This window comes from Helianthus annuus, chromosome 1, assembly GCF_002127325.2.
Source record: "Helianthus annuus cultivar XRQ/B chromosome 1, HanXRQr2.0-SUNRISE, whole genome shotgun sequence".
Lineage (NCBI taxonomy): Eukaryota > Viridiplantae > Streptophyta > Magnoliopsida > Asterales > Asteraceae > Helianthus > Helianthus annuus.
The window spans coordinates 36328858-36353474 of record NC_035433.2 but is presented as its reverse complement, the minus strand read 5'-3'; positions in this window follow the sequence as shown (position 1 = coordinate 36353474).

Below are 24617 nucleotides of genomic sequence, written 5' to 3'. Positions count from 1 at the left end.
TCTACTGCACCGTGAGGAAAAATATGGGTGATGGAAAAAGGTCCTGACCACCTAGATTTTAGTTTACCCGGAAATAATCGAAGTCGTGAATTAAACAATAGAACTTGATCTCCTACTCGAAATTTATTAGGTTTAATGTGTTTGTCGTGTAAATTTTTCATTCTTTCCTTATAAATTTCAGAGTTAGAGTATGCATAATTCCTTAATTCGTCTAATTCATTTATTTGACAAAATCGATTTTTACCTGCAATTTCTAGATCCAAGTTTACATTTTTTATTGCCCAGTAGGCCTTGTGAGCTATTTCTACTGGCAAATGACAACTTTTTCCATAGATGAGCTTATATGGGGTTGTGCCTATAGTTGTTTTATAAGCAGTTCGAAAAGCCCATAAAGCATCATCTAATTTATCGGCCCATTCCTTTTTATTTAAACCTACGGGTTTTTCAAGTATTCTTTTTAAACCTCTATTAGTCACTTCGGCTTGTCCGTTTATTTGAGGATGATATGCTGTTGAGACCCGGTGATAGACCCCATACCTTGTTAAGATTTTTTCGAGTTGATGATTACAAAAATGGGTACCTCTATCACTTATTAATGCTTTAGGTGTTCCACAACAAGAAAATATTTTTTTTTTTCAGAAATCTTACCACGACTCTTCCATCATTTGTTGGAAGTGCCTCGGCCTCGGCCCATTTAGACAAGTAATCGACTGCCACAAGTATATATTTGTTTCCTTTTGACGGTGGGAAAGGTCCCATGAAATCGAGTCCCCATACATAAAAAATTTCACAAACGAGAATGCCATTTTGTGGCATTTCATTTTTGGAAGAAATATTACCTGATCTTTGGCAAGCATCACATGTCTTAACAAGACTTTGCGCATCTTTGTAAATGGTCGGCCAATAAAATCCTGAATCAAATACCTTTCGTGCGGTACTAGCTGCACCATGATGTCCTCCATATGGACCTTCATGACAATGGCGGAGAATCTTTCGTGATTCGTAGCCATGTACACACCTTCGGATGAGTTGGTCGGCACACATTTTGAAAAGATAAGGATCTTCCCAAAAGTAATGCTTTACATCAGCAAAGAATTTCTTTCTTTGGTGATGTGGCCATCCCTTGGTGACTATACCGCTAGCTAAGTAGTTAGCATAGTCGGCATACCAAGGCTCTTGTCTATGTTCCGCCATTTCCAGGGACTCTGTTGGAAATTTTTCGTTGATTTGCTCGTCCCTGGTTGCCTCCAAAGCTGGGTCTTCTAAACGTGAAAGATGATATGCTGTTGTGTTTTCTGCTCCTCTTTTGTCTTTGATTTCAATATCAAATTCTTGTAGGAGTAGAATCCACCTGATCAAACGGGGTTTTGCGTCTTGTTTCTTGAAGAGGTATCGAATGGCTGCATGATCTGTATAGACTACAGTTTTAGAAAGAACAAGGTAAGAACGAAATTTATCAAAAGCAAATACCGCAGCTAGTAATTCTTTTTCAGTGGTTGTGTAATTCTCTTGTGCATCGTTAAGTGTTTTACTAGCATAATAAATTGGGTGGAAATGCTTTTCTTTTCTTTGTCCCAAGACTGCTCCAACGGCAAAGTCACTTGCATCACACATGATTTCGAAAGGTAATTTCCAATCAGGCGCTATCATGATAGGTGCATTGACTAGCATTTCCTTGAGGGTTAGAAATGCTTGATTGCAATCCTTGTCAAAGATGAAAGGCGCATCTTTTTCAAGTAATTTTGTTAGAGGTCTTGAAATTTTCAAAAAGTCTTTGATAAACCGTCTATAAAATCCGGCATGCCCTAAGAAACTCCTGATTGCTCTAACGGAGGATGGTGGAGGTAATCGAGAAATTGTGTCTATTTTCGCTCGATCAACTTCCATTCCTTCGCTCGAGATCTTGTGACCGAGTACTATTCCCTCAGTTACCATGAAATGGCATTTTTTCCAGTTAAGGGCGAGGTTAGTTTCCTCACATCGGGATAGCATTCGTTCAAGGTTATTGAGGCATTGGTCGTATGAATCTCCAAAGATAGAAAAGTTGTCCATGAAGACTTCCATTGTCTTTTCTATCATGTCATGGAAGATGGCCACCATGAAACATTGGAATGTTGCGGGGGCATTACATAGACCGAATGGCATGCGTCGATAAGCAAAAGTTCCGTAGGGACATGTAAAAGTTGTCTTTTCTTGGTCTTCAGGCGCTATCGGAATTTGAAAGTAACCTGAAAAACCATCCAAGATACAATAAAATTTATGACCGGATAGTCGTTCTAACATTTGATCAATGAAGGGCAAAGGAAAGTGGTCTTTCCTTGTTGCTTCATATAATCGTCTATAGTCTATACATACTCTCCATCCTGTGACGGTTCTCGTTGGTATTAATTCATTCTTTTCATTAGTTATTACCATCATACCTCCTTTCTTTGGGACTACTTGGACGGGACTCACCCATGGACTATCGGAGATAGGATAAATAAGTCCGGCGTCAAGTAGTTTGATGACCTTGTTTTTAACCACTTCTTGGACATTTGGATTTACTCTTCGTTGTGGTTGTATTACTGATTTGTAGTCATCGTTCATTAGAATTTTGTGCGTACACATGGAAGGGCTTATTCCTTTTATATCTACAAGCTTCCAAGCAATCGCATTTTTATGTTTTTTCAAAAGTTTAATTAATTTTTCTTTTTCTACACTACTTAATTTAGACGAAATAATTACAGGTGAATTACCATCTTTGTCTAGAAAAGCATATTCCAAACCTTTCGGAAGTTCTTTGAGCTCAAGGGGCGGGTCTTTAGGAGACTCCTTATGTTGGGGCTTATTTTGATCAAGAACTTTAAAGGTTTGTTCTATGGCGACCTCTTCTTCAACAAAGTGGTCAATCTTTTTACTTGTATTGGGTGGCTCATCTTTATCTTCAATTAGGGGGTCATTGTTGCCAAAATGATATTTCATTGAACGCTCAAGATCTATGCTCCTTTTGAATGCCCCTAATTGAAGAGGTAGATTAAACTTCCGTTTTTCAAAGCTTCGTGAGTTTTTACAAAGGGTCTTCCCAACACTAGAGGAGCGTCATCGAGGATGACAAAGTCGGTTGGGATTACCATTTGATTTGTTTGAACCAAGACATACTCGACTACACCGATTGATTTTATTACTCTCCGATTGGATAGAAAAATGGGTATTCGAAGTGGAGCAAAATCACTAATACTCAATTTTTCGAAAATGTAACGTTACTAATAAATGGTGACGTTACTAATAAATGGAATCGGTGTAATAAATGAATTTTGAAAAAAAACATGGAATCGGTGTAATGTTGATTTCAAAAGGGTCTTCTTTTATTAGCGAAGTTTGATCATTAGTTAACTTAACACTTACCATTTCCTCAATTTTTGCGTTAGTGTTTAGCTCTTTTAAAAACTTAGCATGAGTTGGTACTAAACAATGACTTTCAAAAGAAGGTGACAAGAGATTAATTTCTTCAAAATTAGACTCTTCTTGGATTTTAACGCTATTGTCCTCACCTTTTTCGTTGTTTAACTCATGTGTCGGTTTTTCACTTAATTGTTCATCAATTTTTAACTTTTCAACTATCGTTTCTTTATTTAATTCTTCTCTCACGCGAGACTCCTCTTCCCTTGCGCGAGATTCTTTTATGTATCATTCGATAGTTTTAAGTTTTTCTATTATCCTATCGGCCACTTCGGTGATAGAGAAATGATTGGGATCCTCAAAGCTTGAATCCGGTTGTTCGATCCTTGGTTCCTCATAGTACTCATATGAAGTAGATGGTTCATACCATTGTTCTTCATTGTAAGCATATGATGGATAAGGGTCGTAATTTTGTGCTTCATAGTACTCATATGAGGTGGGTTGTTCACACCATGGTTCCTCATAATAAGAGTATGAAGGTGGTGGCTCATATCTTGATTCCTCAAAGTATGAGTATGAAGGCTCATACCTTGGTTCATCAAAATATGAGTATGAGGGGGAAGGTTCATACCTTTGGTCTTCATAGGATGTGTATGAAATCGATGGCTCGTACCTGGGCTCCTCATAATAGTTGTATGAATTGGATGGTTGAAATAAGTTACAACATTGTACCGAGGGCGGGTTACCACAATTAGTGCAATAGTCTCTCATGTAATCATCCTCCTCATAGGTGTAGTTGTAGCCTCCTGAGTATTGATCCATGGGGATCACTCAACAGACTACAACCGAGTCTCGGGACCAGAAAACAAAAATAAAGGTGGAAACAGAGGCTGGACGCGGCCCCGTGTTCAGTGGACACGGCCCCGTGTTCAGGGTCTGTATCTGGGCGTTTTAATAAAAGTTACTGGTCTCGTTGAGCACGGGGGCGTGTTCAGTGAGCACGACCCCGTGTTCAGACTCTGTATCTGGGTGTTTTATGAAAAATATGCAGCACGGCCCCGTGTTCAGTGAACACGGCCCCGTGTTCAGGCTACTGTAAATGCAAACTAAACTAAAATGCAGAAAAATGTGCGCGTGTTTTGAAAAAGTTTTGAAAAACTGATTAGGCCGTCGGTTTTAAGCTTTATTAAAATCCTTGTGTCCCCGGCAACGGCGCCAAAAACTTGATGTGCGTTAGGTGTAATATAATTTAGGTATATATTTTAAGCCCTTTTTACACTTTTTAGCCAAGTTTTAAATTTATAAAACACGATATTTACTAACACTAAACACACATATGGGCAAGTGCACCCATCGTGGACGTAGTATAGTGTTGGTAAGATACCGAGGTCGTCCAAGGACACAAGAGCTTTTAGTACCGGTTTATCCTCAACGTCTAATCTATCAAAATGTTAGAAAAAGGTTTTTAAACTAAGAAAATAAAACTAACTAAAATGCTGAAAAATAAAATAAAAATAAAACAGATAGACAAGATGAATCACTTGGTTCCGACTCGTGTGTAGTGTAACCTTTGATTATTTTCGCACTTTTGCACTTATTTAAGAGATTATCTTAGTTATTGTAGTAGGCCCCTCTTTTGAAGGAGACGTTACCCTCAATCCAGTAGTTTGAGTCAGCAAGGATACAATCCTAAAGGGTCGGATTATTGAAAGATAATTAATTAAGTTATTAATGCATAATGTGGTAGGCCCCTCTTTTGAACGCGACGTTACCCTCGGCTTAGTAGTCTGAGTCAGCAAGGATACAGTCCTAAGTAGCCGGGTTAAAGTTTTAATAGTAGTTTAACTTATGAGGGGATCAAAGAGTTTGGACCCCCGTCATCCAATACCTATGGGTATTGAAGGAGGTCCTACTAAATTTGACCCAGGTCCTTTGCAGGATCTATACACTGAACAATGGCAAGACTCTTACCAAACCGTTCTCTTAACCCCGACCAGGTAGCCAACATACCTCCATATAGACCGTGGAGATATGAATGGTGAAAATCTTTTATTTTATATAGACAGCAAAATAATGCCAAGACACCACGGACAAACGATAAGGAAGAATCACCTTCAACATAAGAAACTAGTAATTAAAGTCATTAATACAAAACCAATTAAAAAGTGCAAAAGATTAAAAATAAAAAGTATTACACTAAACACTTGTCTTCACCAAGTGATGTAAGAGACTTAGGCAAACATGGCCTTTGATTGTCAAGAACTCTTACGATCAATCTTGGATCCCGAGACGACTCACACACTCTATGATGGACAATGGATGATGGTGGTGGATAATGGTGTTGTGATGGTGGTGGGTGGTGGGTGAAGTGTGAGAGAGGTGGTGTGCCAAGGGATGAGTTGCAAGAGCTCTAAACACTCCTATTTATAGGCTGAACAGAAGCTCGGGCACGGCCCCGTGTCCGCTGGGCACGGCCCCGTGTCCATCCGCGTCTCTCTCTTCATTAATTGTAATTCGCAATTTCAATAAATGCGCCTGCAGAATGTTGACCACGCCCCCGTGTCCGCTGCGCACGGCCCCATGGTGGGCAACAGAAGCTTCTATGAGTTTGTCTTTTCTGCTGACACTTGGGCACGGCCCCGTGCTCACTGAGCACAGGGCGTGTTCAGTCTTCTGTCTTCTTTGTTTTGCTTGGGAAGATGTTATCGGGGGGTCGGGGATGCCACTTTTGTTCCTTTTCTTGTATTTATGTTAGATTTAGCTGTCTTTTTGTTTCTTTTGTTCATTTGAGCTTATTTAATCCTGAAAATACAAAAGGAAGACAAAAGCATACTTTTTCCAACTTTAGTACTAAAAAAGGGTTAGTTTTATGCCACAATTGATGTAATTTATATGTTGCATTTTGTGCACATCAAAGACATGTCCGATCATAGATTTCGATCGTACGGTCGAATAACGACGCGATCCGGGAAAGCACCGGAGGATGGGAGAGCAGCTATATCAGCATTATCAAAGCTACAAACCTCCTGCTCTATATTTCTGAGCAGGTTCTGTGCAACGAATGTTGGAGCGGAATCGCCGGTACAAGATCGTGTGCGTTTGGCCATGGAGAAATAATGGTGAAGAAGACGAAATGCAGAGGAAAAGGTTTGAAGGAAAGAGAGAACAATACCTGAAGTTTTGATGCAATAAGAAAAAAGAAGGATTTGGGGGGAGAAGATATAGGGAAAAGACAAGCTAATTATGAGAAAATATTGCCTCGGAAGTTGCACCAAGTCACATCAGCATCTCTATCCCATTAGAAATTTCAAACAACTAAAAATATATCCATTGGAATCGGGATATCCAACAGCTATATTTTTTGGGACAATTGTTATAGGTGGAATTTTGAACCTATATCCCAATAATGTACTATGACTTTATGTTTCTAATCTGCGACCAGGATACCGAACCAGGATATTGGTAACATCCTGCAGAAGTATCTTGCTCGTTACTAATGGTTTGTTTGTATACTTCAGTTGCAAGGGACCAACATTAACAAGGACTAGGTCTACCTGAAGACTCGCTCAAAGTGGTTGAAAGGTGAATGTTGATAGTGGATGAAAAGGTCTACAACGGTCACAAGGGGATATTCTCTGTATCCCGGAATTGTAGGATATTCAGTTAGAATTTAAAAACTATATAAGGGGATGCCGGATCATTAGAAAACACATGTAATCTCTGTTGTTCCCCTTTAACGGCCCTATGAGAACGATGCAGCTTTCTTCGCTCGTTGAGACGGGTGTTTGTGAAGTATATAAATATTCAAAGAAGTAAAAAATATAGACAATGAGAGTGATATATCTTCAATAATTAATTCTTATTAATCAAAGAAGAAGGGGTCGATCCGAGAATAAACTCGAATCTAAATGTCACCCCCTGTGCCAAACCAGGGGGTAAACTCTCATGAAAACTCTATATAAAATATTACAATACTAGACACACATAATTCCTTCGTAGGAATTATGTATTTATAGAGAATTTCATATGTCTATCTCAAATGTGATTGGTTAATGAGAAGTTGATTTGTGTGCCCATCCATTATTTTAATGTGGCTTATCTTCTTTTGTCACCAACTTGCCTCTTTTTCAATTCTGTTGAAACCTTCCACTTGAGATATTATATCTTTCTTTATGAAAAGATTCTTTTCTTTCATAAGAAAAGATTCCTTTTCACCAGAAAATACTTTTCTAGCTTTTTCCAAAAAGGAAAGATTTCTTTTACTTCCTTTTTACTTTCTGATGATTGCATTTTCAAAGGAAAATTATTTTTCTTTTTCTTTTTTTATGAAATCATTTTCATAGAAAGATATTTAATGTGTTAATAAGATATATTATCTTATTAACACAATTCTTTGACTTTGTATCTTGTATACTCCATAATGTCCCGCTAACATTTTGAAGTCTTGTAACCTTGTCGAGATCTTTAATCAAAGAATTTAGAAGCTTGATTTTTTTTCTTTCTTGGTCTTCATATTTAGAGCTTCTGGGACGGTTCGTCGGTCGGTTCGTGTTGACGAAATTATTTCTAAGTACTTAAACTATTTTTAACAACAAATACAATAAAGTTGCCTAACAGTCACCCCCTATTTGTTGTTAAAAATACAATCAATGCATTTATACTTAGAAATAACAAATAAACTTGCTGAAGATGTATCTTTCTTTTCTTCTTGGCACGTTATCATGTAGGCATTTTTTTTGTGATATTCGTTGACTGTATCTTCATTGGCATGAAAGTTTATTTGGCAAACGTCCGACTTTTTATGGATGATCATCTGATTATATTTCATTTGTCGTTATAATTCTTCACCTCGATTTATACTTCCACCTAAATGTAAGCATTATATCTTGTATCCCAACCAACTAGGATATAAGTGTCTTCTAACCAATATAGGATAAGTGTTTAGGCTGTCGATTGATGAGGCTTCAAAAAATAACGAATCATGCAAGCTATAAAAAATGATCTTGAACCGTCGAGGTTTTTTTTTCCGGAATATCTGATAAATCTGATGAAATTTCTGATAAAACCGAGTAAAAAAATCGTTTTTTTTTACAGAATTTCTGATATTTTCTGATCAATCTGATCACATTTCTGATAAAATAATTAGAAAATCTGATAAAAGTTTTTTTTAACAGAATTTCTGATGGAATCTGATAATTCTGATGAAATTTCGGATAAAAAATCTGAAAATCTGAATTTTTTTAACAGAATTTTTGATGTGTTTTCTGATCAATCTGATGATATTTCTGATAAAATAATCAGAAAATCTGAAAAAAGTTTTTTTTTTTAACAGAAAATCTGACGAACGCATCAGAAATCATCAGAAAATCTGACGAACGCATCAGAAAATTCGATTTTTTTTTAAGATGAGAGGGAATAAGTAAGGAAAAGAGATATTACTTACACATATTTTTCTGGTAGAAGCCTAAGTACATGTTCTTTTATTCAAGGAATATTTTGTGAAAACTTTTTAAAAGATAATAATTATAAGTATGTTTTCTAAAGTTTCACACAGTTTTTTTTTAATCTCTTTTTATCATTATCATTCCTTTTTTTTTTTTTTTGAAGATTAACTAACCAGAATTTGGAGTTATTTCATTAAATAAGATACGAACAAACTTTCTTTTATCAGAAACTCTCTTTTTAGATGTCAAAATTTTTCTTTCTGATAAATTAAAGTTCATTTATCTTTGTTTAACTCCTTTTTTTGTGTTTTTTTATATCCTTTTTCTACACCTCTTTTTATACAAAAAAAAATACTAATAGAGATAATACAGATAATAGTAATAAAAGCAATAGTAGTGAAAGTAACAGAAAAAAAATAATAGCTCTACTACATGCTTTATTTTTATTTTTTTGGATCTGCAAAAAAAAAATTCTTTTTACCTTTAACAGATCAAGAATATACGTCTCTCTTACAGGAGCAAGGGATCTTGGAAATAATTTATCCAATCTGCTCTGATACCACTTGTTGGTCCCCTTTGACGGCCCTATGAGAACGATGCAACTTTCTTCGCTCGTTGAGACGGGTGTTTGTGAAGTATATAAATATTCAAAAGAGTAAAAAATATAGACAATGAGAGTGATATATCTTCAATAATTAATTCTTATTAATCAAAGAAGAAGGGGTTGATCCGAGAATAAACTCGAATCTAAATGTCACCCCCTGGGCCAAACCAGGGGGTAAACTCTCATGAAAAACTCTATATGAAATATTACAATACAAGACACACATAATTCCTTCGTAGGAATTATGTATTTATAGAGAATTTCATATGTCTATCTCAAATGTGATTGGTTAATGAGAAGTTCATTTGTGTGCCCATCCATTATTTTAATGTGGCTTATCTTCTTTTGTCACTAACTTGCCTCTTTTTCAATTCTGTTGAAACCTTCCACTTAAGATATTATATCTTTCTTTATGAAAAGATTCTTTTCTTTCATAAGAAAAGATTCCTTTTCACCAGAAAATACTTTTCTAGCTTTTTCCAAAAAGGAAAGATTCCTTTTACTTCCTTTTTACTTTCTGATGATTGCATTTCCAAAAGAAAATTCTTTTTCTTTTTCTTTTTCTTATGAAATCATTTTCATAGAAAGATATTTAATGTGTTAATAAGATATATTATCTTATTAACACAATTCTTTGACTTTGTATCTTGTATACTCCATAATGTCCCGCTAACATTTTGAAGTCTTGTAACCTTGTCGAGATCTTTAATCAAAGAATTTAGAAGCTTGATTTTTTTTCTTTCTCGGTCTTTATATTTAGAGCTTCTGGGACGGTTCGTCGGTCGGTTCGTGTTGACGAAATTATTTCTAAGTACTTAAACTATTTTTAACAACAAATACAATAAAGTTGCCTACCAATCTCGTAGACACACTGATTACTTGCTACATTCACAATCATTCACTCACATCTCACAATCATTGTAACAGTTAGAGCTAATTCGTGCATTATCCTGAAGCTGTATTCCGATATATCAATCAATAAGAAGAACAAAGGCAGCTGGCAGTTGTCAGCTCCCGAGGTTTTGTGCCGGCGATCTAGATAGATCAAGGGCTTTCCTCGTACATCCCGCGTTAATCTTTACTTTTATTAATCAACTTAATACATTTTTGCCGGCGATCTAGATAGATCAAGGGCTTCATAATTGATATAGTTTGATATCTTGAAACTATATCCTGAAACTGTTTTCTTTATTATTAATCAACTTAATACATTTTTTTTTGCAAATCTCTATAACATACTACCTCACAAATTAAATTTGATCACTTAATTGCTTCGGTAATTTTTGACCAAAATAAATACCGCCAAATATAATGATTCCGTCTAAATTGAAAAGAAAACAGTTTCCTCTTGCCCTATTGTAACACCCCAAAACTCGAATTATTTAGTTGCTAGAATGTTACTACATCTAAAAGAAGGAAATGTAATAATTAGGTTATTAAACCGAGTTAAATGCTTTGTTAAAACAAATAAGGATATGAATTTGGGTTAAGTATGAACAAGGGACAAACATGAGGGGTTGAAAATGGGCAAAGAGAAAGGCAAAATATAAAACAAAAATTAAAAATCACAAAACCCATTCTGGGCGTATGTGTGTGTTCGAGCAGAGGAGAAGAAAAGAGGGGGAGCCCCTCTCAAACCCTAAATCAGAAAATTAGAATGGAATTCAAGGCTGGATCTTGTGCATGGACCTAAATACACGATCATCTAGCCCTAACAAATACATGGTAAGTTGTAATTTTGGATTTGATGATGTTTGTATGAATTGGGTTATGATCAATCCATGAAATTGTGTGAAATTGAGCATGATTATATGTAAGGATTATCGTATGGAATGCGAATTATACACGATTTTGATGTTATTTGATGTTTAAAGGTGAAACCCACTTGGGTTAATGAAAGTGGCGACATGGGTATGACACCCATGTCCAATTCTTGTTCAAAATTTTATGTGGCATGTTGTATGTGATGAATACTTGCTAGATAGTTTGAGTATGGTGGGGTATTAGGTTGATTTTAATAGTATTCGATTGACAAAGGCAAGAATAGGAAGATGAACATAAGATACTTGTACAATATACTCTATTAATGCGAAACCCGCGAAGTGTTTGATGAAATGTCTAAGTGACGTTTGGATATGAGAATTATATGAAACGACTTGAGATTATGAATGAATTGTGGAAAGAAGAGGTTAGTAGCAAACTAACTTGAATAGTGTGCTTTAGATAGAATTCTTATGAGTATTCGGAAGAATGTATTTTTCGATAAAGATTATGTATTAGGAACTTGTATCTTGTGCTTGAATGGTGTAATGCTCGCCTTGTATTTGATGCGCTTGAATCATGGTAATTAAGAGTGAATGTGTACGATATGTGAAACGAATAGTTAATTGGTAAGTAATAATGTTGGAAGTTATGTCGTATTGTTACAATGGATTATATTGCCAAATGTAGAATCACAAAACATTTACATGTGAAAGTATATGTAAGCAAATGTGTATGCGAGTATGATTATGTGATCATGTGGTTGTAAGTACATTTGCATCATAAGTACGAAATGTATATAGTGTCGTATGGTATGTGCTAAACTAATATGAGTTTTATGCGTTAACATGATGGAATGCATGAGTTTGAAAAGATGTGGTTTTGGATGTATGCTTTATGTTTATTAGACTTGACCATGAAAGTCAAATGTGAGTTATGCTTTTGATATGATCATTTATATGTAAAATCGTGTACACTAACAAGGATGTGATTGCGGTGACACGAAAGCATTAGGGATCATGTGGAAATGGACTCAAGCAAGAAAGACTAACGGGTCAAGATGGGACAAGGAAGCCAATGCGAAAACGGACACTTAAGGTAAGTGACTTCCGACTCACTTCTTAGTATACATATAGAATTTTCTTGTTTATGGATGAGGGGAAATTATGTATGGATATGTAATGAATGAAGGTATTAAGATAAGTATTGAACTAGTTAGACGAAGGTAGTTATTTAAGTAGAAGATAATTTGGTGGGATTAAACGGATCGAATAAATAAGTATAAGTAAGGTAACGACAATAAAATCCGTAATGATTAAGGACCCGGGGTAAGGATTCTTAGTCTAATATGTAAGGAATTATTTTACGGACATTTAGGAACAAGTTTCAAGTGATTCTGACGCGAAACGAACAAGTTATGAGGATTTTGTTAACAAATTGGAAAGCTGAGCTAGGGACTACCGTAGCTTACGGTAGCCACCGTAAGCTACGGTAGGTGCTGGGTCTTTCTTTCTGCCGTAAGCAGTAGAAAGGCATCGTAAGACTTTTGGGGCCACCGTAAGCTACGGTAGCCACCGTAGCTTACGGTGGAGGTCTGGTGCAAAAGTAATGTTTATGTAATTCTTCGTTTTTCTTCGAATTCGGACCCCGTGAACCCATTCCAAGCCTCGTTAAGTTTTTATAATGTTCCTCATCCCTACCAAATGGCTTGGTAAGTTGCGGGTGAGTATAAAACTAATTTTCAAGATCTGAAACATACCCGAAAGAATATTTAAAAAGCGATCATGGCGTGTGAGTAAGAACGGGATGTGTGAGCGAGTATTCGGGGTAATGAAATAAGTATGTGGGTATGTATGTATAGATTTAACTTCATTCCAATAGCTGTAACTTTTAAGTGATCATGAATAGGAGTGAGTATGTATATAAGATTGTTCGTACATGTCTTATTACATGGTGCTTTGTAATTAGGATACGTTAGTAAATCATATGGAATTATGTAACTTGTATGTGAGAGCTTGTTTATATGTTCGTATGTAGGTGTGTATGTATTAAGTGACCGAAAGTACACATACGGATGTACGTAGGCACGAAGTAGTATTTATTGTACACGAAGGAATGAGGCTTGTATATACGTATACATAGCTTTAATATGTTTGAGTACTAAGTTACTGATCATGTGCCTTGAGAATGAAATGAGATTTTCAGGTATACTATTGAAGTCCATTGTGAAGTTTTGAGGAATTGGAATGCAAGATTGTACTCGGAAAGATGATCGAAAAGACTTGCACAAATAGAAAGATTGCGGCGTGGTCATTTAATTATGTATGATAGATTATGAATGTGGATTATCAAATTTTAATGATGTGCATGTTTGTGGTGAATGTAGGTTACATGGGCTAACATCGGTGTAAAGCATTGGAGGATTGAAGATCGAGTCAAGGGCAAGAATTGTACGGGAAGAGTAGTCACATAACTGAGGATCGTATATGTAAATGATGTGATAATCAAGAATAAACGTTGTAAATCTTTTTAGTAAAGTGTGGGTTATTCTAGAAACGAACTTACATATAAGTTATATAAGTAATAATGAAAGAAATTTTTGACTTCATAATTCCGCTTCGACGTTATTTAAGATAAAACGTGTTTGGGCGTTACACCTATGTTTTGCCATGTAAAGTTGGTTTGTTTCTAAAAGAATCGGTTTTTACCAACGACAAACTGTTGCGTGATTGATGTCGTAAGGTCGGTCAAAAATATAATTAAAAAGTGTCCTAATCACCTTTACTAGTAAAGAGTGTGAATTCGAATCCTGGATCGATTCCTTGACCGTTGAATGCGTACGAACACGTGAGTTGTGCGGAATCCAATCACGTGTGTGGATCAGACACTCAGATGTAATTATAATATGTTTTCTATTGATGTTATGACAGTACAAAACCACGAAAAGAAATTGACAGAGTTTCCCCACTCTAGTCACGAAAAGTTGTCAAATGACAAGACCCTACTCACCTATTTATAGGCAGCCTCCATCCGGATGAACATACGTAGCGGATGGACTAAAACTACAAAACTATAGATCTGGATGAACATATTGTACATCCGTCCGAATGGACCTGATGTCCATCTATTCGGATGAGCTTCAATACATATCAACTTTGTCTTTATCTCAGATCAGCACCGGTCTTGTATCATCTGATTAAGCTACGATACGTGATTGATGGAAGTGATAGACATTATGCACTCACAGACTCCCCCTTGGATATTACTGCAGTTAATCTCGTAGCTTTCTGTCTCTCTCTGAGTCTTCATGTAGTATTGACAACTTCAGCACCATAGACTCTCCCTTTACTCTAACAGACTCCACGTGGATCTGTTTACAGCTTCAGCTGCTCCCCCTTTCAGTTTGCTTTTCCTCACGCTCCCCTTTTCGTTAAGCTTCCGTGCTTTTAAGGATCAACACCTGGTATCTATACAAGCGCCTCCAGAATAGTTATCTGGCTCTTTGAATACATGCTCCCGCTTGCTTCGAGCTTGTCTTCAGACTCCCCCTTAGCCTCAGCTATCAGGATCGTAATCTGGCTTTTCCATCTGAAAAAATCTCAAACCGTTTGTAAGATATTTGACAATTTAAGTTCAAAATCGAAAACCCAGCTCCAAACACAAATGTTTAACAGTTAAAGCTTTTTAGGTTTTCCCAGGATTAATGATATGGCCCTCAAACATAGATATTCAAAATCAATAACCTGCCTCTAAGCATATGTATAAAAGTATGTAATTTCCAGGATTTCCTGACTCTCTCCCCCTATCAAATAACCTCATGTATGTGACAATTTAATCATCCAAAACCTCACGATTTATCATCCAAGTCCAATTTAATGACCATTGAGATTTCACAAACTGTTTTTGATTTTTCATATAAACCTCAAGTTTCAAATTAATGAACTTGTTTATTTTTAGAAACATGTTCAGCATACTCAAATTTTGAAACTCAGATTTCAGACATCGGTTGTCAAAAATAAAGTAGAAACAAATTTGTTTTGTATTTTTTAAAGTTTATGTTAAAACACTCCGAAAATCTTTTTGTACTTTTTCTTTAACATAAAGCAATAAAGAAATATTTACAGACAATATTTTTGTTTAGTTCGTGTCAAAGGATCATATCAGTTTATGACAAATCACTAGCACCGTTGAGCTATAAACACTTTAAGTTCTAAACGATTCACTTAGATTGTCACTATACTGATCCACTTAAATTTTCACACAAAGTTCAACTGATTCGAGATACGAGATTTTGTGTTTTAAGAACTTAACTTATTCGCGTGTCCCACCTCAGAATATACTCCCATATCAAGATTCCCTAGATTCAGTCTTACAGGTGAATATACTATATTGATATCTGTATTCTGGGTTAGTGCAAGGCCTTGAGAGCTCAGGTATGAACTACCGTTCAGTCAAAGAGATGAAGACTCGACTTTAGGTGTATCCTACTTAGGGATCTTCTTTACAACTGCACTTGATTTATATCTTTCGATATTTTCTGAATTTTTATGCAGAGGGAAAGCTTTTTATAGCGCATAAAGTATTATACGAGGTCTAGGCCATTGCTGACGCAAAATCAGAAGACCATGTATAATACCCCATATATCAAACAATATAAAGACCTAGTATCTCAGAATCAGGCAACCTCTCAAACGAGATTTCGGGGGTTACCCATATATCTGAGAGATGTTCCCCACGAGATAAGAAAGATATTGATATTTAGGTTTATATCTCGTAATCAATCTACTAAGCGTGTAAAAATCTACTGGCACATCATCATTAAGACTGTATATCACATTTTACTTTCCATCTCTTTAGCGTATTGTGATTGTCTACTGATATACTATTATTTCCTCTTTTTGCACAAAACTCATTTTGAATTTTCTATTGTTTTTGCTTTTTCAAATTTTCAAATGTTTTTATATTTTCTGAAATTTTTACTCCCCCTAAAATCCAAAACATTTAACATTTCAAGCATCAAATTTTCTTTAAATGTAACAACCAATGCAGATAGCTTTGTCTCGCCATCCATTTTCTGCTTTACATGCTCCGCTTTGCAGAAAATACCCCCATGATTTACAATACACTGATTTTTAACAAAGTTAAAACCATTTAATCACTTGTGAAATAATCATGTTTGTTCAGCCGTGAGGGTTTCGGCATATTCAATCACAACAACATCTTTTTTTAAATTTTGATTTTTAACAAATTTAAAAACAAACATATTTTTTCATTTTTCATTTTTTAATTTTCAACAAAATAAAAACATATTTTTGGTTTTTTAATTTTTAACGAAATAAAACATATTTTTGGTTTTTCAAATTTTTTTATTTTTAGGGTTTTTGAATATGATTTATTTATATACAGAAACAAACAAACTCACTGTTGTAAGATGCAGGGATCCTCCTCCTCCAGTGCCAGGCTGCTCCTTTCCTCGATTTGATAATCAATCATCAAGTGGAGCACCTGCACATTCACACAACTCAGTTATTTGAATAATGCAACCCAAGCCTGTTTAGACCCAGGTAGCTGAATGTGTATCTTTCCAAGTAAAACTGGATAATTTCTGTCATTTTTCTCAAAAATATTTTCCTTATTATTCTCACTCACAGAAGTCTTTTGTTGCTTGACCACCCAAATTTTGACCTTTTGAAACCTTCCTTTGATAAAATTTTAGATCAATTTTTGGTTTCCAGATTTGTTTTGTTTCAAACTTGGATGTTTTTGGTTTCCAAGTTTGTTTTGGCTTTTGAAAATCAACCTTTTGTCTCTAAATCTGTTTAGGCTCAACTCTGGGTGTCTTTGATTTCGGTTTCCAAGTTTGTTGTGATTCAAACTTGGTTGACTTTTGTTTAACAGCCTCAGTTTGTTGTTTCTTTTGTACAACATCAACAGGTTTCAAATTTGGACATTTGCGACCAACATGTCCAGTTTGATCACATTTAAAACATGTTCTTTTTGAAACATCTTTGGCCTGTTGTTGTTGCTTTTTCTGAGCATAGAATTCTTCATTAGACTGTCATCTAAATTGGAGTTCTTTCTCTTCTTCAGAACTTGTTCCGTGAACAAAGTTCGTCTTTTTCTGAAAATGTTTCTTACCAAGCCTTTTTCTATTGTTTTGTTGCTTTTTATAACCCAACCCACCTTTCATGTTCTTCTTTTTTGTAACTAGATTTGTTATAAAAAGTTTTCTTGCTCTTTCCAGCAAATTTTCAATTTCAGACTTCTCAATTTCTACCAGTTTGAAAACTTTATCGATCTTTTCTGAAATCACATTTTGAATCGGGACTTCAATATCTGAGAATAATTTGTGACAACCCGTACTTTAGACTTATCTTGTGTGACGTTATATGCTCACGTGAACTATGTTACTTGAACGAATACATGATATGTTATGTGTTACATGATTATGTGATTATATTGATTGATTGAATGAATGTTGCATGTTACGTGACTTAATGTGATTTCATATGTTACTAATTGAACCGATTAGTAAAACCTTTACAAGAACCCACTCGGTCCATATGGTTGGACTCGAGACCATGAGGTAACCCAAGTGGGGGTTTCGGCCCACTTCCCTTCACACGCATATATACACACATTACCTCTAGGGTTTTAGTTTTACACAACTTAGCAATCAAGAACACACACAAACTCTCCCTCTCTTCTTCGCAAACCGAAGGCAGCCAAGGACTTTCCCCCATCGGAGATCATTGTCCACGGATCAATCCTACTCTCCTTTCAATCGGTTAGTGGTTTGTGTTTTCTTGGTTGAATGATGTATGTTGTATGCTTTCGGATTGATTGGTTGTGATGATATTATGTGATAACTAGGGTTCTTGCTATGATTATTAATGAAGGTTCTTGATGTCATAATATTCATACAATTCGGTTTGCATGATGTTAATCGGACACTATGTTCCTGTTATTGTTTTGATGCGTATATGATTAATCGGTCCAAGTATATGTTAGCCGGCTAGGTTGCATGCTAGTTCAATAATATGATTCATGTTTCGGTTTAGGTCTGTTTGATGATCTGATTACGTGTTCTTGAGGCTGTCATGAATATGTTAATGATGCTAATTTGAAGATGCTATGAAACTGTTATTTTCGGTATTTGATCTGTTTCCGAAACTGCTGAATATGTTTGCTGAAATCACGGATTAGTTGTTATTGTTATTTAAGGAATTCAGGAAAAGCTGTTACACGCATGGTTGCGACTCAGATTGCGAGTCGGGAACCCACAGTCTCGACTCGAGACCACAACGACATCAGCCGCAATCATGGTTGCGAGTCCCGTTGCGACTCGTAACCGGACCATGATGAGCCGAGACCAGCCATTGCGACTCGCAACCTACTGTTGCGACTCGTAATCTCCTGATGTGACTCGTAACCCGGTTGCGACTCGAGATCCCCGTTGCGACTCGAGACCGGCTATTACACATACACTGTTTTGGGCCTACTTTGTCACGGGCCCAATCGTACGACTGTTATGCTATTGGACTGCTTACCTGTTGGGCCGACATGCTATTTGGGTGAATACTATTGGGCCGGGTTATGGTTGGGACGAATACTTAGATTGTTTATCGATACGTGTACGTGTTTACCATGAATCCTTGTATGCTTGCAACGTGGTAACTTATGTGATACATACGTGCGATACTTGAACCGAACCTGACTTACATAATAAACCATGATAGGACGTGGTTGACCATTTACTTGCTACCTGTACTCCTTGTGTATCTACCGAGCAACCCAAGGTGAGTTCACACAGCCAAGGCATGGGGTTCCCAGGGTGGGAATGGGATTGAATAAACTATACGTACATACTTAGTTAACAGAACATAATGATATGAGTCCTCAGGGTGAGGGTGGTGAATGATAAGATACGGCTAGACTAGTATACCAATTGAACTGATCTTCGCATACACGCCAGGGGTTGGCCGCGATATTATGACTGATCTTCGCACACATGCCTTGGAAAGGCCGCGACTATATACTAAAACTTCGCACACATGCCAGGGTGGCCGCGATACAAATATACATAGTCTAGAATACTTGAGAACTTTCCCCAATCTTCGCATACATGCCGAAATGGCCCGCGATACGAACCAATACTATACATGAACAAGGAACGAACTAGTACGATGCATGATTAGATAAACGAACGCAATGCTTGCTATACTACTCCATTACTGAACTTACTTTCTGTGAACTCGCTCAACTAGTTTGTTGATTATTTGCTGCATGCCTTGCAGGACCTTAGGTACATTATGGAGCTTGCACAGGGAGGAGCAGGTCGTTGTGGGCAAAGGGTCGTGAATGATATTTCAACACTTATGATAAATCATGCATGCCATTGTTTGGGTTACTTAAAATGCTTCCGCTATACTTAACTATATTACATGTTCAATATGATTGGTGGTTAGGATCCTGGTCATGTCACGCCTCCAAGCGGTGATACTCCGCAGGTGGATTTTGGGGGTGTGACAGATTGGTATCAGAGCCATTGGTTATAGAGAACTAGGTTTTAATGTGGGAAAACGTTTTTATTAAAACCAGACTATAACCAGAACAGTGCTCTCAACGATCCACAACGACGCTTCGCTCCACGTGCAAGACTCGACATCTTAGGTAATAAGGTTTATGCTATTGCCTGTTTGCTAGAACTGCTTAGAACTTTGCTCGCATTACGTTTAGATACACATGCTTTGATTACATGAGAACACCTATATGCCCATACTTTTCTGTCATCGCCCTACTCGCGAGCCACTCTTATTTACATTACTTTTACTATGAAAATCATGTCTGGACGAATCAACATGACTCAAGCCCAGCTAGAGGCTCTCGTTCAAGCTCAAGTTGCTGCGGCCGTTGCAGCAGCTCAAGCAGGTCAACACGCGCAGCAGCCTGTCTGCACTTTCAAGAATTTCATGGACTGTCGTCCAAACTCTTTCAGCGGCACAGAAGGAGCGGTTGGACTCCTCCACTGGTTCGAGAAGCTAGAATCAGTATTCGAGATGTGCGAGTGCCCTGAGGCTCGCAAGGTCAAGTTTGCCACCGGCACCTTGGAGGGAATAGCACTAACTTGGTGGAACGCCCAAGTTCAAATCTTAGGGTTGGCAGCTGCTAACGCCACCCCATGGAACGATTTTAAGGAACTCATCAAGCGTGAGTATTGCACGCGTGAAGATATTCACAAGCTGGAAGACGAGTTGTATAATCTAAGGATGGTGGGCTCTGAGATCGAAGCGTATACCAAACGGTCGAATGAGTTGGCCGTTCTGTGTCCAACTATGGTGGACCCTCCATACAAGCGCATTGAGTTGTATCTCAAGGGATTGGCGCCAGAAATTCAGAGCCACGTGACTTCGGCTAATCTCGAAAACATCCAGGGAATCCAACGCCTCGCTCATCGCATTACCGACCAGGCAGTGGATCAGAATAAACTACCAAAGCGTGTCAACGCTACTGCTACAGTCACCCCAGCTGCTACTTCTGCTACACCCAACGACAACAAACGGAAATGGGATGGGGATTCCGATCAGTCTCAAGCACAGCAGCGCAGAACGAACGACTACCAGAACCCGAGTCAGCAATCATCTGGCAGTCAGGAGCAGGGTGGATACAGGGGAGTACACCCACTATGTAACAAGTGTAACAAGCACCACAGTGGAAGGTGTCGCAAGGAACGTTGCCAGAAATGTCTCAAGATAGGGCACGAAGCCAAAGATTGCAGGAGCTCACGACCTGCAAACCAGAATCAGCAACTTCCACCACCAGTTCCTCAGAACCCACAGCAGCAGCAGCAGCCACAGCGTGGAAATCGGGGATGTTTCCAGTGTGGGGCAGAAGGTCATTACAAGCGCGATTGCCCACAGTTGAACCAGAATCTGAACAACAATAATAACCAGGGCAATGGGAACAACAACAACAACAATGGCAACGAGGCAAGGGGCCGAGCTTTCATGCTAGGACAAGGAGACGCTGTTTGAACTTATAACTCGTTTTGGGATTTCCTTTATTATGTCTCTGTTACTCAAACAAAGTTTGGTTTGAACACGAATCGTACTGGGTTTTATGGACTATTTTAATTACTATACTTTATGTTTGATATGATGGATGGTTTGATATTATTTGAACACTCCTGCCGTATTTAAGGACCTTATGAACAGGGTGTGCAAACCCTACATAGACAAGTTCGTCATAGTATTCGTGAAGTTCACTTCTTAGGCCGCGTAGTGAACAGGGATGGGATCCATGTCGATCCATCCAAGGTAGACTCAACCAGAAACTGGCCTGCACCACGAGCTACAGACGGTTTACCAAGGATTTCTCGAAGATTGCTCAGCCACTTATGTTACTGACACAGAAGGGTGTCACCTATTGCTGGGAGAGCCCCAGGAGACTGCTTTTCAGCGCGATAAGGTTATCGCTTTCGCCTCTCGTCAACCCAAGATTCACGAGCACAACTACACAACGTACGATTTAGAGCTGGGAGCTGATGTGTTCGCGCTTAAGATATGGCGACACTACCTGTACGGTACCAGGTGCACGATTTACACCGATCACAGGAGTCTCGAGCATATTCTTGAGCAGAAGGATTTGAACATGCGTCAACGACGATGGGTTGAACTACTTAGCGACTACGAATGCGCCATCAAGTACCATTCAGGCAAGGCCAAGGTTGTGGCGGACGCCCTCAGTCGGAAGGACACTCTACCACAGCGCGTGCGAGCACTACAGCTTACGAGTCAGTCTAGCCTTCCAGCACAGATACGAACTGCTCAGATAGAAGCACAGAAGCCCGAAAACGTCAAGGCTGAATGCCTTACGCGGCTCACGACAACGATTAGGACAGAAGGCAGACGGCGCCTACTGTGTAACGGGGCGTATTTGGGTCCCACTTTATGGCGGTCTACGCGAACTTGTGATGGATGAAGCTCACAAGCCTTACCACTCAGTACATCCAGGGTCGGATAAAGCGTACTAAGACATCAGCACTACTTATTGGTGGCCTAGTAGGAAGGCCCACATTGCTACATACGTCGGAAAATGCTTGACCTGAGTGAGAGTCAAGGTTGAATACCAGAAACTAACAGGGCCTACTTCAGCAGCTTAGGATACCTCAGTGGAAATGGGAAGAAATTTCCATGGATTTCGTTACAGGCCTACCTCGATCCCAGCATGGGAACGATACCATATGGGCGATCGTGGATCGACTCACCAAGTCTGCACACTTCCTACCGATTAAGGAAACGGACAAGTTCTCCACTCTCGCAGACATCTATTTTAAAGAAGATTGTTTCGAGGCACGGGGTGCCCACGTCCATCATTTCGGATCGCGATGCACAATTCACGTCAGAACTTTGGCAAGCAATGCACAAACCATTCGACTCACGATTAAACATGAGCACAATAGCATACAAGCCACTCCATTCGAGGCATTGTACGGGCGTAGATGCCGGTCACCTCTCTGTTGGGCAGAGGTGGGGAATAGTCAGATCACGGGTCCAGAGATTGTAATGGACGCCACAGAAAAGATTGCACAGATACGACAACGCATGGCGGCAGCACGCGACCGTCAGAAAGCCTACGCGGACAAGCGTAGAAAGCCATTGGAATTTCAGGTCGGGGACCATACGAGATCATAGAACGTACAGGCAGGATAGCCTATAGATTGAACCTACCAGCTGAACTCGGGGCAGTTCACAATGTCTTTCAGGTATCGAACTATCGACGAGCGGTTGCAGTTCGTCGGGAAACCAGTTGAAATCACGGACCAGGATGTGAAGGTCCTCAAACACAAGAGAATCCCTCTTGTTCGAGTTCGTTGGAACTCCAACGTGGCCCAGAGTACACCTGGGAACGCGAAGACAGGATGACAGAAAAGTACCCCCAGTTATTCGAAACCAATGCTACCACTACTGAGGTTGAAGCTACTACTTCGGAATTTCGGGACGAAATTCCAGATCAACGGGGGGAGGATGTGACACCCCAGGAAAAACCAGTGAACGATTGAACTTACCTAGCTTCCTCAGTGAGTGCATACCAAATTTCGGGACGAAATTTCCAATTAGTTGGGGATAATGTGACAACCCGTACTTTAGACTTATCTTGTGTGACGTTATATGCTCACGTGAACTATGTTACTTGAACGAATACATGATATGTTATGTGTTACATGATTATGTGATTATATTGATTGATTGAATGAATGTTGCATGTTACGTGACTTAATGTGATTTCATATGTTACTAATTGAACCGATTAGTAAAACCTTTACAAGAACCCACTCGGTCCATATGGTTGGACTCGAGACCATGAGGTAACCCAAGTGGGGGTTTCGGCCCACTTCCCTTCACACGCATATATACACACATTACCTCTAGGGTTTTAGTTTTACACAACTTAGCAATCAAGAACACACACAAACTCTCCCTCTCTTCTTCGCAAACCGAAGGCAGCCAAGGACTTTCCCCCATCGGAGATCATTGTCCACGGATCAATCCTACTCTCCTTTCAATCGGTTAGTGGTTTGTGTTTTCTTGGTTGAATGATGTATGTTGTATGCTTTCGGATTGATTGGTTGTGATGATATTATGTGATAACTAGGGTTCTTGCTATGATTATTAATGAAGGTTCTTGATGTCATAATATTCATACAATTCGGTTTGCATGATGTTAATCGGACACTATGTTCCTGTTATTGTTTTGATGCGTATATGATTAATCGGTCCAAGTATATGTTAGCCGGCTAGGTTGCATGCTAGTTCAATAATATGATTCATGTTTCGGTTTAGGTCTGTTTGATGATCTGATTACGTGTTCTTGAGGCTGTCATGAATATGTTAATGATGCTAATTTGAAGATGCTATGAAACTGTTATTTTCGGTATTTGATCTGTTTCCGAAACTGCTGAATATGTTTGCTGAAATCACGGATTAGTTGTTATTGTTATTTAAGGAATTCAGGAAAAGCTGTTACACGCATGGTTGCGACTCAGATTGCGAGTCGGGAACCCACAGTCTCGACTCGAGACCACAACGACATCAGCCGCAATCATGGTTGCGAGTCCCGTTGCGACTCGTAACCGGACCATGATGAGCCGAGACCAGCCATTGCGACTCGCAACCTACTGTTGCGACTCGTAATCTCCTGATGTGACTCGTAACCCGGTTGCGACTCGAGATCCCCGTTGCGACTCGAGACCGGCTATTACACATACACTGTTTTGGGCCTACTTTGTCACGGGCCCAATCGTACGACTGTTATGCTATTGGACTGCTTACCTGTTGGGCCGACATGCTATTTGGGTGAATACTATTGGGCCGGGTTATGGTTGGGACGAATACTTAGATTGTTTATCGATACGTGTACGTGTTTACCAT